The sequence below is a fragment of the Spodoptera frugiperda genome, chromosome 10, assembly GCF_023101765.2.
Source record: "Spodoptera frugiperda isolate SF20-4 chromosome 10, AGI-APGP_CSIRO_Sfru_2.0, whole genome shotgun sequence".
In the NCBI taxonomy this organism is placed as follows: Eukaryota; Metazoa; Arthropoda; class Insecta; order Lepidoptera; family Noctuidae; genus Spodoptera; species Spodoptera frugiperda.
Window position 1 is genome coordinate 6,451,435 of NC_064221.1, and position 16,565 is coordinate 6,467,999.

The following is a 16,565-nucleotide window of genomic DNA, read 5'->3' on the forward strand; positions in this document are numbered from 1 at the left end:
GACGGTAAGGATTTTCATAAGTATTAAAATAATATTATCTTAATATTCCTATACGTCTGTTATTTTTTTCTATTAATTTCTATGAAGTGGCTTTTGGTCAGCAAATTACATACTAACTCTGGTTAATAAAAGAAAAATATATAAATAATGAAATTGCACCAAATTTATTTAACCGGCCAGTAAGTAAACTTTGTAACAAACAACAATAAGACGTAAAGTAAATAGCCAGTGAGTTCACTTTTATTTGTATTCCTTGAAACTTTGCGCAATGGACAATCATTTATTTAGTCTTATAATCTCTTCTAGTTTCTTTGTTTATATTTTTGTTTGAAAGCCTTCTACGATATTTTAACCAACTTCAAAAAAGGAGGAGCAGGTTTTAGTGTGAAAGTTTGTGTTTTTTGTTGCCCTTTAACATCAAGACGGCTGAAGGGATCGGCAATAGGGGTAAATTATGCTATGGAATGACACATCATAGGCAATCTTTTATTCTACGGAAATGCAAGCAAAGTCGTGGGTTAGCTAGTAGGCTATAATATCTTAGGTAATGGAGCATATTTTATAGAACAGTATTTCGTAAGTCTATTAAAATATTTGAACACCAATTTTACTTTCCATACTTTCAATACAGGTAGTCGATAAATAAAGAACATGGATTATTTCAAATAATAATTTATCCCGGCCCAAATGAATTTCGACTTAATTGCTTTCCCTTACAGCTTAAATTACATTCCATCAAGCTACGTAAAACGGAAGTCTAAATTACCAAATAACTAGAATTAAAATGTCTTATATCGCTGAAATTATTTCAGTAGAAAATGTATTTTATTTTAAGAGGGATAGTGTTGAAAATTGTTTATTCGATTTGTGTAGCGTATTTTGGAATGGTAGCGCGTTTCATTTGGAGATTCCAAGTGTTCTCTTTTTAAATTCCGCTGTTTTTAAATTGCTAGTGTTGTTTTTTTGTTGTTGTTATTAATTTCAATCGCGTCAGGGAATCAGAGTGGAAGGGTAAGGAGTAAGCTACCAGATGAATCGGTAGAGAAAAGATACAAAGTTAAAATTCAGTACAATCACAGACAGAACCATTGGAACCTAGGTAAGAAAATGCTACTGTAATAATGATTTTTCTCTAATGTAAATCGACTTTGATGATCAGTCAATCACGTGAGGTTCTCTCATGAATTATATGTTTGTAGACGAACCAAATGATAGGTATACCTAGATATGTTGATGAGAAATAGTTTCACCATCGAAGGACAATAATTCAGCATCAAATTAAGTTAAAGTTAAAGTTTAATTTAGTTTAAATAATCAAAATTAAATTCTCCACTTCTTAACAAACAACCAAGCTAAAACCACAGATACTTAATCTAAAAACAGATTAACAAATTCCATTTTCGAAAGAGGTTCGATTCAAAAAGTTTATATTGCGGCCGGTTGTCGCGGCGGCCGAGGGGCGTGGCTGTATGATCGATGCGCGGCACTCACACTGTCCTGCCAGTACGTGCTCGAGATTGATTTGAAAATAGAACTGACTGACAGCTTGTTGGGTTAGGAAGAAATGGATCTCTTGTAATTTTTCTGTTAAAGATTCATAAAAAGTGGTTTTGAAATGCGAGGGCATTTCCGTCGCTGCTGCTTTGCGTTGTTTTGTGTATTTTTTATTTGATGATTTCGCTTGATACATACTAGAAAAGTTACGTCGTAAAGAAACTAACGTCTTTAAAATTTTCTTTTGTATTCACACACATTTTGTTATAAAACTGGTGCGATTTTATTTATTGAAAACGTAAGCCATTTATTTATTCAAACCGTAATCTTAAAATGTACTTAGTGTCTGTACACACAGAGAAGGACAAACGCTGAAATTCACTGAATAGGAAAATTATAGGCTCTTAAATACACCGTTTTTCGACAAGATCATTTTTTATCTATAACAAATTCCATTTTCAAAATCATAGAAGAAGAAATGACTAAATCTACAAAAAAAACTGTCTATGGCACATTTTCTGTCCAGCCAGTAATTTAGCAAGGAGGTTGGTTTGTAACAGGTCGGTAATGAAGGAAGCTATGTTTGCCTGTGTTTTAGTTCGGCTGACGTTGAGTTATGAGTTGTGCTTCTCAAACAATTATGTAGCGTGTCAGTGTCCTTTACTCTCTACACGGTGTTCTTGTGTTAATGTTTTTAAAGGGATTTAATTAAGTCACTTTTCAGGGACTGTATATTGATATTTCGAATATTAGTGTTTGTTATGTAATTTCCTATTTTTCCCTTTTATCCCCGAAGGGGCACGCAGAGGTGCGCATTACAGCACGTAATGCCGCTATACAATGTAAACCCACTTTTCACCATTTGTGTTATAAGTCCCATGTAATAGGGGGTGAGCCTATTGCCGTGTACCTTCTGGGCACAATTCCGGACTCCATGCTACTACTGGGAAATTTTCGAAAAACTGAAAAAAGTCCAGCTGTACTTTACCTGACCCGGGAATCGAACCCGAAACCTTTTGTCCGGCAGTTGCACTTGCGAACACTATATCAACGCAAAAAATAATATATATATATTTTCTATCCCTTATTTTTATGTTCATGTTACAAGCACCTACAAAAAGTTCAAATACATTAGCTGTAGCCTGTAGCACATCCAAAAAGCCAATAGGTAGAGTGTACAACTAGCTTAAAATTAAAAAAAAAGAATCTAAATTCAAATCCAAATTCGGAAAGCTTGTGTTCGTAATTTGAAAACTTGTTCGTTAACCTTCAATTACGTACGCGTTACCCGTCCGTGTAAGTAATAAAATCGGATCGGCTCGGGTCGTGACTCGGGCACGCGCGTACTGGCTGAATGGCTGAGCCGCGTAACACAGTAATGACTTTTTTTGTGCTGGCAATAATTTTATGGGTAGGCGTTTCCTATATCGTGGAATATTGGAGCGGTTAATTGGTGTTTTTAGTCGGGTTTGGATAGTGGTCTTGTTGATTTATGATTCTGTTTGAAGGGATGGTGGTTAGTCATGTGGGTGTAAGTTACCACGAGGTCTACATTCTCTTGCTTAGTTTTGGGCTTAGATTTGATAGGCAAGAACTGATGACTATTTTCTTATTAAGCATTGACAATATTTTTTGTAGCACTATTGTTTGTGTGTTCAACCTAACAACATTCCGGAGCTGCAGACTACCTAATAGGTTACCGGGACTCCGGCTCGAAATGCAGGAGTAGGAACAGGGTCGTTTTTAGTCAGTAAGAGTCTCACATTCCCTCTTGCCTCGCCCAAGGATTGCCAGCAGGGAGAAGCCAATGGACGACTTTCTTCCCTTAAAAAAATGTAACAACATAAGTCATTTGCAAAAAGGTCGTGAGCGAGGTAAAGAATAAAACGTGTCGCTATTATTTATAATGAATTAGGTATTTAGACCTCATTTGCTAAGCGCACTTAACAAGAGAACAACACAAAGCATTAACAAGGTTACGACCTAGGCGTTATGGAGTAATGAAGCATAACCAGCTTTTATTTAAATCTAGTAATTATTTCAAACACTAACTAAAGGTACCTAGTTGCTTTACATGTTTATGTAGTTTCTTGCTCGTTCTTCTCTATTCGAAGGTACATTTTGGAACGAGCACCTAGCTTCACTGACGGATAGACTATTGTTTATTTCTTTCTTTATTGACGTTTCAAAAATACGTAAGTATTTATGGTTTAATTGGAATCAATATTGAACACAATCACATGCAAATTGTTGTTCCAGATTAAGGTGCGATAACACCTCACCCAATTACCCAACCCAAAGCGGGGAATACAAACCCATGACAATGTGGGCAACAACCAGTCGCTCATGCACTGCGCCAAACTTACAGTGAAACTATATTTAATTTACAGATAGATATTGTTTATATCCTGTTAAAAGCTAAAACACTTTATTAACGTTCAACGAGTGTTAGATACTATCGATGGCTCAAGTAATAAAGAAATGAAATGGTTCCACCTCTCGACCTGAGGGTCGTGACTAGTGGCCGGTAACCTCCCGCGTAACGCGTAACACCGGGATATATTATTTTGTTAACTGGCAACACGCTGCTCACGAAATCTTAATGATTTTATAGAGAAGGCGTGTTTTCTTTATCGAGACAGTGTTGCCAACGAAAAAAGTTTTAATTAGTTGGTAAAATGTTATTCAACCTTTTTTGTTAGTTGGCCTTTTTGGAAAAGAGATTTTTGATGGACAAGTGGGCGGTGGCTTGTAACCTGTCGTGGAGTGGTTTCATATTTCGAATGTTAATGGGTATTGCCAGTTTAATAAACTAGCTGTAGTGATGGTTCTGTAGACCACTGTTCTTTTTTCATGCGAGTTGTCTTTGACAAGTAGCTTCATGGATGAATCCAAGGTTCGACTTCGAATGAGTGGATTGGACTGACTGACTGAGGGATAAATCAGCAAATTAGGTTCACCCATCTCCAAATTAAACTTTTAATGAAAGGGCACCCATTTACTTAATTAAAATAAAATGAGTAATTTCATTATAATTTTAAAAATAAATAAGTAATACTTAGTTCTTTGGTAGACGCAGGCACGTACAAAGAGAAATTACTTTTAATTTTCTGTAAGTACCTAGTTATAAAAGCTATTAAAAATAATATTTATAACCTATCCCCACTTGTTATAGGCTGTACCCTAGAGGCTCAAACCGCTTGCTTTCAACTCACTCATTTATTTTTTAATAATCAACGCCTAATGACAGATCATTTTGCTGACAGAATATTATAAAACCGTCAAGTGCGAATGTGAAGACGAATATTTTGACACTCTGGCAGTATAGTCGACAACATTGGACACTCGGTTGCTATTAAAGGAAAAAAATATATTTTGACAGTTGACGTTTGACAATTTTCCTATTTATGATTGGTCGCCAGTTCGACTGGTCTCAGGAAGTTGGTGATCACCAACTTCCTGGTTGACAGACAAACAGACAACAATGTATAGACATGGTTAAAATCATTTGCTTAGGTTGTCAATGTAAGCAAAGAAGAGATATTATCATAGACCAATGTAGGTACATAATTATATTCGTGACATAAGTACCTAGTATATACATTTATTCAAATACAACACTACTTCCCATTAAAGCCGTAGTAGATACTTTTAGATCACCTCATATTTTCAAATTTTAAAACAAATAATTCTAATACGTTATTGCCAGTAACGAAATCAAAAAGGGAACCAAAGAATCATATCAACTGAAATGAATATGCCTTTTCGAAGAAAGCATAGGTAGATAATTTCCTTCTTTTCAACAATGAAGGCTATTATTTTGTGACTACGTGATCTCAAGCACAGTGGTCCAGACTTTAGAGCACTGCAATCATCTTCCAATTTTTTAATAATCTGTTACAAATGTGAAGACGCAAGCAGGTCGAACTGTAATAGAATTTGAACTTTGATGTTGTGTCATATAGTTGAATATCTGTTGAAGACAACTTATAGGTTTGAAGGAGGAAAGAGTTTTTGATATGTGGCAGTGTTGGGAGTATTATTTTGTTAAAGAGTAGTGTCATCAAGTACTTACAGGAGTCCGTTACGGAGATTTTTCATTTTTTTAAGGCGGTAAAATCATCCAATGGCTTCTCCCGACTTGGGCAAGGCGAGAGGGAGTGTCAGACTCTTACTGACTAAAAACCACCCCGTATCTACTCCTGCTCTTTGAGCCGGAGCCCCGATAAATCCGCTAGGTAGTCCGGAGCAGCTCCGGATCCCATTTCCGACCATAGAACATCTCTGAGCTTGATGTCCCGATTGTAGAACTGACGTCTACTGCTAGAGTAGAGAAGAGTAGAGAGTTGTCTTATAGCTCCTCTGACACATTGCTAGCACTTATGCCACTAGTTTAATACGTTAACCGCCGTGTAAGTCATCAGGGGCCTTAGTCTGCTATTGTGTCAGAATGGTCGATCATTGAGCAGTACAAGAAGGACAGAGCTATGTAGGTTGTATAGCTCGTTCCCTCTGTCGGGCCCTAGGTCGGTAACCGGAGTTGGGGGAGGATTTGCCTTCAATAGTTTTCTGATGTCAAATCAAAGGCTTAAGCCACTGGCCAAATACATAGGTAGTTATTCAATTCGATTTTTTATTAAATAAATCTAAATAGTTTTTGTGACTAATAAATGCTAATATCCTTTATTCGTCATTACCTCGTTAGTATGCAAAATGTGTGTAATTTTTATGATGACATAACTTAGGACACCGCCATTAAACGCCCCCTAATATTTAGTTATTTAATAACTGTGTAATTATTTATCTTTGTAATAATATGCTAATTGTTGATATTATACAATCTTGATTTGGTATTAATGCCCATTTTATTTTATTACGACGACCTTTTTATATTGCAAGGTCCGTGCCACATTTTGTTAATTCTGTTTGCGCGTTGTAATGTCTCTGCACTGCTGCCACATACCTATACCTAAATGTTTATTGATCAGCAAAATGTTTTAGAGAAATTGTAAATATGTATTTTTTAAAAGAGTAACGTATGTAGTTTCTTTCTCGTTCTTCTCCATTCGAAGCTACACTTTGAAACGAGTACCTAGTTTCACTGACTGACAGACTATTATTTATTTTATTAGGTATTTGTTGATATTTCAAAAATACCTATTTACGTACTAAGTTCATTGTTTCTCTTGTTGAAATAACAAGCGACGGACATTAGCAATAAGTATTCCACATTCATTTCAAAATACCCACAACACCCTCCCAAAGGTCGTTTCCAGGCAATAACCAAATATTTCTCCTGCGTGCTCACACGCAACTGATTCGCGGTCGAAAAAAGAATCGGTTCGAAATGTGAAACATTTAAATTGCACGTTATTGCTACTGTGCACGGCCGCCATCGCCCAAATACCCCAACGTTGTAATTATGAACACCGATTTGCTCATCCCGATCCGATGTTCCCGCAAATAAAAATCCTTAGCAGCCTAATTCGTGGGAGTCAACCCTTGCTTAGCGTGAGAAAGAAACAAAGGGATTACTGGAAAGTAGAAACTTAATAACACCACAAAATTATACGAAAACCATCGCCATAATTGATTCAGATTTTTCAAATGAATTATTAGCTCAATAACGCCATTAAAAAGTGCCGATTCCTAAATTAAAATGAGATAATTCGAGCGCGCAACGGATGCGCTTGCGCCCCGCTGTGAGAGGTCGCGTTTAAAAAAAAGAACGCCGCGCCGTCAACCGAACTGTCAGTACGCGAGACGAAGAATGAGAAATGTTGCCAGTTTAAAAAAAAGGCATAGAATATTCATTCATAAAAGCCAAGCCATTCAGGTTTAGAAATTAGTTTATTTTAATTACCCGGTGCGTGTATTGTTGTATTAATTATTGTTCGGTCGTATCCTCGGCCGGCTTGGACAATATATTTTATTGTCTTTATGTACGGTTGTGATTTATACGTCTAGTTAGTAAGTTATTCGAATTTTAATTTAGACGAGTTTTAATGGGGTACGCTTGAATGGATTCTAATTAGAGGAAAACAACCGAACAGCATCGCATGAATAATGTCGGGTATAAATTCCGGTTATGGCTTAGAAAAGCGATCGCCGTGCGCCGCCGCCTGACCTCTGTATTAACCACACAATAGTTCGTATTTGCTGTTATAAATGTGCTATTACAAAAAGTCGACGGAGAAAAATTACGAGCACCTTTATAGAACGTTGTTGATGTATCTTAGACAATCCCAACGTTATTGTTTAGATAGCAAACTCAAATTGGAAAGTTTCAATACAAAAACGGGATCTAATTAATAAAACCTCCTTGGTAAGGAAAGGTAATGACAGATAATCAAGATGGCCGCCAATAAAGGTTGTATTAAACTAAAAATAGTTTTAATATCAAAGACTACTACCAAAGCCCATTAAAAGTTTGAAATAAAAGCCCCGTAGTATCTCGCGACAACAATCAACATTTCATTAATTGCTTCACAATTCATCGGTAGTAAATCAAAGAATTGAAAAATAACGACAAGCTCATTTAGTTGGTTCTGGTACACTATTAAAAAAGAATCGTTGCCTTTATCCTTGCTCTTATTGCCTATTAAAATATAATATCGGCAATGATTATTGAAATTCGAATTTTGAAATAGCCAATTAGTCGAATAAATTCGAATATCGAACGCGTCCGATATAGATTATGGTCGGCCGGTGGGCGGGGTTGAAGTGACATGTCGTTAAATCTTTTTGACAATATCTATTACGGGACGTGACGTCAGATGTACCGCGTGATACATTGTTCTAATATTCTTTTCATTTCTTTTTTTACAGAGTCTCCACGATTACCTATGATTCTTTGAGATAATGAGTTTGAGCAGCTTTAAAGAACTTACCGACTTTATTTTGACTCATGTTAAACGCATTTATAACACGGTTGCATAAAAGAACAAAACTAAAAGTGCAAAATATTTATGAATCAGTAAAATAATTGACAATCAATATAATTGGGAGTGCACCCAAAAAAAAAATCGTGTGATTTATTGCAACCTTTTCAGCGGCACGAGCTTCTAAAAAATGCGTTCTTATTTTAAAAATGCTATTTGAATTCGTGTGCGGTGTTCCATCGAAACGACCGTTATTTTACATTTGGCATGCAGACAATTGAAGGCCAAATAGTGTTATTCAAATTTGGACAGGCGAAGCAAAATTAATTAGTTTAAAAATTACATTCAGGGCCCTTTCTGGCTAACGCATCTTTGGAGGAGAATGGCTTTAACGCTAACTATTGATATTTTCTCACTTTTGTTTGTTTTGTTTGTCACAGGTTTGTTTCTTTTCTACATATATGTATTTTTGTGTGCCTTTAGCTTTTCAATTTTTGGAACCTAAGTATGGATTTTAGTTAACGACAAGAGTAATAGGTACATAGTCTATTTTTGTTATTTTATCCATAGGGTATGGATAAAGAACCTAAAGATCACTATCGGTTTTTTTTTTACTATGATCCATAGGTATTAATGTATTGTAGCGTTCAACATAATTATCCATAAACAATTTTGTCAAAATTAAATGTCTATTAGATACTTAGCTAAAATACTCTTTCATTCCATCCATAGAGTCCACACTCCACTTGGCCACTTTACCAGCCAGTGCTGTAATCAAACACCGCTTCTGTTCCAAATTCAAAATTCGAAATTAATGGCGGATTTGACAGGAGCTTTATTGTGCGGCTAATTTAAATCTTATCAACGGGCGATGACAGCGCCTTAATGGGATCGCGAACCGCCATAAAAAATATAATACCTTTCATTTCGTTTCGTTTCGCGATTATTTCCATTTTGATTTTAATTCCCTTTTGTTTATGTGGAAATTAATTTAGTGATTACTTGAGTCGAAATGAAATTATGACTTTTTTAATGAGCTTACGGTTTTGGTTTGACGAAAAAGAAAGATATTTCAATTTTCTTTTAATGGATGAAGATTTAGCTATTTTCTCACTTCATTTTAGAAATAGATGGACATGGACACACAAGATTGTCTGGCAAAAAACCAAAATGGAATGAAATACTATCAAGAAATTAATAATAGGTATAAAAGTACTTATTGGAAAATAGCTTATGAGTCTAACAGACACGATACAATTTGTTTAACATGTATTTATTTGCTGTGCACGCAGTAGCTTGTAACTCGGATGTGTTCAATTTGTAGGCAGGAAAATGCAACTTACATAGCTTCTTTATCTTACAGCATACTAACTTTAACCCACAGCTTTATCCGTGTTAATTAGGTGTCCTTCTCTGTATTTTCAAAAACATGTAGGTATATATCTATCCAAAATATTAAGGCAATTGGTAGTGCTGAAAACTTTAAGAGGAAACAAACTAACTTAGGTACTTTCCCATTTTACATGCGGTGATCGGATGTTTTTTCTACAGCCATGAGTTAGACAGTACTGCAATTGAATGTTGTTTTACGAAAAAAAAATGAGTTTATGGAGCAAAATAACAATAATGTTTTGTGGTTAAGCTATGAAGAAAGCTGCGGACTACCTAGCGGGTTTACTGGGGATTCGGCTCGAAGGGCGGAAATAGGAACGTGGTGGTTTTTAGTCAGTAAGAGTCTGACACTCCCTCTTGCCTCGCAGAAGGCCGGAGTAGTCATTGGATGATTTTCCCCTCTTAAAAAAAGTTATGAAGAAAGTCTTGATACCGACGGCTCTAAAAACTGTATTGACAATGGCCATCGACCACCTTTTCACAAGGTAAGGTTCTGTTATATAATATGTAGATAAATAGAAAACAAAAAGAAGAAAATTGTTTTTTTTTACAATTTTTGGTTCTCCTCTAGATAAAATATTGTTTGTAAAATGAAAGTCACACAAATAAGTAAAGCGGCGGAATGCGGAAGGGTTTTAGCGAAAGATTTGATTTTAGTAGTAGGTACTTAAAGTTTAAATAAGTACACAGTACCTACAGTCTTTTTCACAATCTGTGTTTTTTAAGGGGTCAATATATATATAAATCATCCAATGACTTCTCCCGCCTTGAGCGAAGCGAGAGGCAGTGTCAGACTCTTACTGACTAAAAACTACCCCATTCCTACTCCTGCTTTTCAAGCCGTAGCCCGGTAAAGCCGCTAGGCAGTTTGCAGCTCCAGGGCAAGGTGTGTTTAAGTTTCTACCAGTTTAACCAACAGATAATTTAACATAATATTTTCCATGCAAAACACCCATGTGTCAATTAAGTCAGCAAATACTTTATAAATCACATTCAGCTAATAAAAATAGTAAAGATCGCATAAAAACGAAGAGGATAATAATTATAGACTATAGAATACCATAATATAAGTAAGACATAATAATACATATTATATATTATATCATACGATCTCATTTACGCTGAGAAAGTTTAATGAGTACCGTCGGGAATATTCCTGATTCCACTTATAGACTTCTTGTGGTAGTTGCACTTCTTAACCTTCATGCCAGTTTTCGCTAACCTTTCTTTAAATTAACCCGTCGTGTGCCGTAACGCAGATCCACGCGAGATATGATGTATTTTCTATTGTTGTTATATATCCCGACATAAGAAAGGTTAGAGAGAGAGATCGTCATACGAGAGCGAGATAATAACTGATTATTACATTTTTAATTATTTTATTAGAAAAAGAAAACATTTAAAAATATGAAAAGCAGTAGCCCACCATTAACGCGAGAAAGTCAAGTTACCCGGCGGTCAGGGCTCAAGAGAGGAATTTCCGGACAATACGCGCTGTGTCCAGAAGTCCTGCCTTCTGCATCAGGCCCTTCCCATCATTATATCTAACATATCAATTACTTTAGTAACCAAAATACTCATACACATAAGTATTGATCCAGCCGTTCGCGAGATTTTGCACTTAACGCGTTAAACGCTATGATGAACAACCGTGATTGGTGCCTGTGGTGCTAGCTGGGGCTTTGCCTTCAACAGTTTTGTGTCGGCAAGAAAGCTATTAGATATATTTTATTTATTCAGATTTAAAGAAACACTTGAGCAACCGTGGCGATGGATACTCAAAGCTAGAGATTAAACCTCCTCCATACGAGAAGAGGCTTTGATCAGCAGTGGCCACTAATAGGCTGTTGATTATTTACTTATTTCCCGATTTAATAAATTGTGGTTGATGTGATTGGTGTGAAAGAAACAACGGACCAAATATGTTGTTCATAGAATAGCTATCTCAGAGACAAGACCATGTGACATGCAACTACTTACTTATTTAACAAAATAATGTAGTTTTTGGTTAAAAAATTTAGTGATTCATTCATCTAAATATGATTCTACCAAGCATACCTAGATCCCTTTGAGATCGAGATTATTATTCAGAAAATATAACAACATTTATTAATACAGTTTGCAATGATATATTGCAATTATTAATGTGGAATATAGGCATAGTTGTGATGATGTAAATTTCTGTTTAATTTATTTTATCTATATTTTTATGGGATATGGGGCAAATTAACAAACGGATTATCCAATGGTAAGTGTCCAGAAGATCAAGACTTTACTATAGATAAGTGCATTGACAGCCTTTTAAAATAACGCGAGTAGTAGTTTTTGAAGGTGTCACATTTATTTGACCAGAAGTGGTTTATAAAAATGACAAACACATTTTTTTTTATTTATCCTGCCGGTCATTGATTGATGGTCAGTTTAATTGGCAGTTCGTGGTCATAAAATATCTAATCTGTTTGCCAGTATCAAACAAAGTGTGTAGAAAATATTGATATAACTACTTAGCACTCAACCGAAACAGGCGTAACCCTAAAAATAAAATTTTCACAACCCCAAATTTTATTAATAGTAAAATAAAAATTTTATTATCAAGAAAAATTGTAAGAGAAAGGTTTTTATACAGCCTAAATTACATACATACATAAAAATAAACAAACAAAAAAACATAACATAGAAACCTATTCAAAGCCTCTTTCTTTTCTGTAAAATGTACAAGAAAAAAATAAAAAACAAACCGGTCGATGTTGTAGCTGGGTCTAAATAAAAAAAGGGGATGTCTCAAAGTGTAATTTTTGTCGAGGACCGCCAATTAAGTATAAGTTTTAAAAGTATAAGTTAGAGAATACGGGCTAGTTAATTATATCCTTTGGGAGAATGTTTTAAATGTAGCAACGCGGCCACATCGCGTCGCTCTCTCAAAGTGTGCTTTTATTTTTATAAGTAACTTTAATTGTGGCATGTCGTAGAATATTCATAAATTATAAGTTTCCACCATTTTAAACACGTTTCGCTTATTGATAGAATTCTTTGTCCACATGTTTGAATGTTTTCTGTATTTTGAATTGCTTGTAGGTAACACATGTATTAGTAAATTAAATTGAATTTTATATCGAAAATCTTTTTAGCTGTCGTTTAAATTATTTTTATTGTTTAACACTTTGAACGCCACGGCGGTCACCGGTGACCGACGTTAGCGGAGGATTTGCCTTCAACGGTTTTCTATTGGCAGTCAAAGACTTAATTTAGATTAATATTGAAAAAAATCTTGTTGACTATTCAATTTAATTTGCACTTTAATGTTTCTAACCCTTTTACTGCCGCTGTTAAACTATATGGTGGTGCCTTTTTATTTTTTGTCTCATAAATAATGTATCACTTTTAATAAATATTTTAGATATTTAGGTAGATACAACACAAGATTATTACTAGACGACGGCATTGTTTTTTATATAGAATACTCAATTAATAAGTAAAAAGACACGGCACCGTTAGAAAATACAACAAACACTTGAGTGACCCACACACTTCTACGATTAAAACAACCGTTCAGTATAGGATTGCTTATAAGGAGTTATAGCAAACAGGATCACAAACATAGAGCAGCGCAAACATTGGGCGATCCATCACAAGCGGTAACAAGCCGCTGCACTCTACACAAGCATATAAGACAGATACATCCATACCTCACGATGGCACTGCATGTAAAGGTTCATACCGTACGCTATATCTATACTAAGGCAAACATATCACAGAACGCACAATATGTCTCTATCACAACAACTCAAGTTCTACCATATCTCCGAAACTAATTCTAGTATCGCACTCCGCTTTGTACATCGCTATCGATTCGGTAACCGCCCGAGGCGACGCGCGTAGATCACAGAATCACGCGTATGAAATGTAATAATAATCGACCATCCCGCGGGCTTATCTGTAAACGACTGCAGGCGAAAAGGTTTTAGCTGGGGGCGAAACACCGTGCGTAGCTCGAGGCTCCGCCCCAGGGAACGCCATTGGCTAAAAAGCGGTAGCGGGCCTCGACCGCGCCTCCCTATTGGCTACCCGGTAGCCGCCGGTGGGGGTACCGTGTCGCATCTACCGACAATATTTTGACGTTTTTTTACCGGCGCGGTGGCATTTCTCGTCGCGGCGATTAATTGTAATTCTTTATGGCTATTGTAGGGTTAAGTGAGCAGTTATACGTGACGTTTGTGTTCCATGTTTGAATAGCTCGTTTGTAGTGGATACGTCCGTTGTGTCAGATTTGCGCGGGCGCATCGTTTTGTTCGCTTTTTGTTGCTGTTTGTGTAGGCTCGGTGTCAGCGTGTTTGGATATGTTTCGTAAAGTTTTCGGGTTATTGTTGGTATTGTCGTGGCACCTGTTTATTTTATTGTGTCCATGGAGAAGGGATTTTTAGTGAAAAGTTTCGATATTGCGCAGTTTGCTGAATGATTTTGTTTGAGAAAAGGTTTTGTTGAAAACACTTTCAATGGTGGATTTCTAAACTCTTAACAATAAAAGCTTAAATCCAATTTACAAACAGTAAACAACCAATGGATATTTTACTGAAAACAGTAGTGAATAAAGGCCTAGTGGAGAACCAGACGACACGAACACATGGGGTAGTTGTACCTACTAGTTATACGTGTTAGAGTGGAATATCCCGCTCCCCACTTATTTGGAACGCGTCTTACTATGTTTGTCTTGGGAAAGTGTGGGGAACGGATTTTAAGGTTTTCCTGTTGAGGGGCGAGTAGGACCGAACTGGGGGCGATGTAGGGTTGAGGGGCTCTCCTTGGGAACGTTGTTACCAAACGTTGTAAGAAAGAATAAAATTAAGAAAGGACTTGTAAGGAATAATGTTTGAATTTACATTTGTATATTATGTATGTAGATATATGTGTGAGTATATTAGGTTATATAGATCTGTGTATGTAATACAAATTAAAATCTTGCCAGGATGATGAGGTTTAAACCTTAAGTAAATTGGTTATAAGTAAAAGGCAGTTGTGCAACGAGCTCTGAATTCAATTCCTGTGTCTTTTATAAAATGTAAATAGATTTTTCTCATCACAAATCTTTATTTTAGGTAATAAGATTTACTTTGTAATCTGGCTTTTTACCATAAGTATACATTTATTGCATTGTATTACAATATGTATTACAATACAATGCAATAAATGTTAATACAATTTCAATTAATACATTAATAGCCCAGTATCTACGTTTGGTGGTGCTTAACCCCTGTAGGTACTGTGGAGATCTAGTTAAGCCATAACGTCATCATTAACCATCACGTCATCATTTTCAGTTATTATAAAACATTTATCTCAGTTGTTTTAGTCTTATTCTAGTTTTATAATTTAAATCCGGCCTCTTATGTGTTCAAAAGGAGTGATGTTTTGTTATAATATGTTAAAAATAGAGGTAATGGTCAAATCTCACCATTTGGAAAATAAAGTTAGTAAGGTCCCATGTTTATAGAAACTGAATTTGATACACTATTGCAGATTTGTGCGGTTATTGAAAATTACGACAGTTGGAAGATGCTGTGATAGACTTATGGGTTATCCTAATCGAGATATTGCGCTCTGCAGTCGAACTAACGACAAATACACTAAAATGGCGTCGAAGTAAATGAAAAAAAAAAAAAACAATAAACGAAAACCGCTAAAGGCCGCGAGCACAGTTCTAATTTGTGCAAACAGAACAATAATTCCAAATTCGAAAATGACAGCTGTCAAACCATTGTGTGGTCCGTCGCCGCGATACCTACATGGAGCGTTCGCAATACGCAATTCGCGTTGCGGTGGCGACATTGTCAATTTTTCGGCATTCGCGAAAATCGCGAATAATTCGTGGTAAGTAATTAATTTCTTGTGGATGGAAACGCACCCGGCGGTGTGTGTTTAATAACTACCCCGAGGTGTCGGACATTTGGTTGGCGCGGAAACATTTTGCGTATTTCGAAAACTCTCATTATATCGAAAGTTCGCTAAAATGGGGCCATTTTTTCACAAAAGGATAATGTATAATGACGCATTTATTTGATGTGAATAGCACATTTGTTTAATTAGCCTTGTTTTTGTTGTTTTCGAATGGAATTATAATTTTAACGTAAACTTACTGGAATAATGATACGGGTTGTAAGCTGCTTTCTTCAAAGGAGTAAAAGGTGTGTTTAGTAGGAGTATAATTATTGAGGATCATTGTTTATTTCGTTTGTGAGTTTTCTATTGGTTAGGGATGTTTTGTGTCTTTTGAATTAAGGTGTTCAATGTTTTTGTATGAGCTTATCATTTGGTGTAATTTTATTGTCTCTATCTATTCTCACAGGAGCCAGACACGATGTATGTGTATAGGTTTCCAGTATAATTCCCGTTCGATGCATTTTATTGCGTGATTCCGATTTTTCGAACAAATTTCGGGCACAGGTTTGGGTCACATTTTTTTGTATTGGGACAAGCCTATTACATCCTCTCAAAACTGCTGCGATTCCTGGGTCCCCAACTATGATGACAATATAAACAAAATACAACAATATTCCAAATACGGAATTATAATTACACAACAGAATCATTCCTTTTCTTCATATAATCACCCGTAAATTCAATAAACAAAACAAATAAACAAAAATGTCCACAACAGAAGTAACCCAAACCCACCTTTAGGCATAACAGAAGTCTTTAAACGTAAACATGGCACAATACAAAACATTTAAAAAAGCCGCATCCAACTTCTGACAAAAAGGCTCACACATTATCAGCTCATTAATGTCTAATTCACCACGGCGA

The 16,565-nt window shown here is 35.9% G+C and overlaps 1 protein-coding gene across 1 annotated transcript in view; it reads right to left on the minus strand.

Annotated features, from left to right (window-relative positions):
* The window catches only part of LOC118277573 (transcription factor AP-2-epsilon), a 63,698-nt gene extending 49,998 nt beyond the window's left edge, over positions 1–13,700 (minus strand). Inside the window, exon 1 of the mRNA XM_050696394.1 lies at positions 13,454–13,700. The gene's annotated coding sequence lies outside the window, so the exon portion shown is untranslated. The remainder of the gene's footprint in view (positions 1–13,453) is intronic.
* Positions 13,701–16,565: the final 2,865 nt, after the last annotated feature.